This window comes from Penaeus monodon, chromosome 9 (genome assembly GCF_015228065.2).
Source record: "Penaeus monodon isolate SGIC_2016 chromosome 9, NSTDA_Pmon_1, whole genome shotgun sequence".
NCBI lineage: Eukaryota > Metazoa > Arthropoda > Malacostraca > Decapoda > Penaeidae > Penaeus > Penaeus monodon.
Genome location: NC_051394.1, coordinates 35,024,290 through 35,025,535, shown reverse-complemented (window position 1 = coordinate 35,025,535; position 1,246 = coordinate 35,024,290).

Genomic DNA, 1,246 nt, shown 5'->3' with positions numbered 1-1,246 from the left:
TTTTCCTTTTTTTCCGCTATGTCCATTCCTCACCAGAAAATAAACCTCGGATGCCTTGGTCTCAGAGATAAAAGTATAATAGAGATAATTTCGGCCATTATTTGCGTCGCTTAAGCTCCTGTGAGTGTCTCTATCAGCTTATAATGTTGGGGCGGCGCGACTCGATTCTCTTTTGTTGGCGCTTAGATTCACACGAAAGGAAAATGGGAAGGGATTTGGGAGTGCGCTTCTCTCTCTCTCTGTCTCTCGCTTTCTCTCTCTCTCTCTCTCTCTATCTATCTATCTATCTATCTATCTATCTATCTATTTATCTATCTATCTATCTTCTCTCTCTCTCTCTCTCTCTCTCTCTCTCTCTCTCTCTCTCTCTCTCTCTCTCTCTCTCTGTCTTCCTCTCTTCCCTCTCCTCTTTCGCTCTCTCTCTCTTCTCTCCTCTCTCTCTCTCTCTTCTCCTCTCTCTCTCTCTCCTCTCTCTCTCTCCTCTCTCTCCTCTCCCTCCTTCTCTCTCTCTCTCCTCTCTCTCTTCCCCTCTCCCTTTCTTTCCTTTCTCTTCTATATTATCCCCCTCTCTCCTCCTCCGTCCTCCTCCTCTTCCTCTTCCTTCTCCTCCTCTTCCTCATTCTCTTCCACTTTTCCTTTTCTTCCACAATCCTTCATCGACTTCCTCCTCCATCGTCAACCGTCCACCTCCTCCACCTCCTTCTGCATCTCCTACATTATATCCACCACTCCACCTCGTGCTCCACCTCCTCTTCCACTCCCCCTCCACGATCGTCCACCTCTATCTCCATCTCCTACAGTGTATCCCTCCACTCTCCCCCTCCACCTCTAGCTCCACCTCCTCCTCCCCCCTCCCCCTCCACCTCGTGCTCCACCCCCTCCTCCCCTCCCCCCTCCACCACTTCCACTCTCCCTCCCCGTCCGTCCTCCTCCCAAGCCGAGATGCAGTCGTAGTTTCCTGCGTTCGCTATAGCAAGGTCGCAGCGTCTCGGGGTTCGCTCTACCGGGGTCTTGGAGGCCATTTTTCATGCGTTGATCCCTCGTGATAAAAACAAAATCGCGCCTGAATGCGGCGGGTCGGCCTTTTCAATTTAGATTTGGCGGCAATGTCTTTGTCAAGACCCGGCTGCGGTTATTTTGTTTATTGTATCTAATTTCCGTTTGTCTTCAGGTTTATTGTGTCTGTGTGTGTTCTCTTGCTCTCCTTTTCTCTCTGTTTCTTTTTCGTTCAGTCTGTTTACTCTCT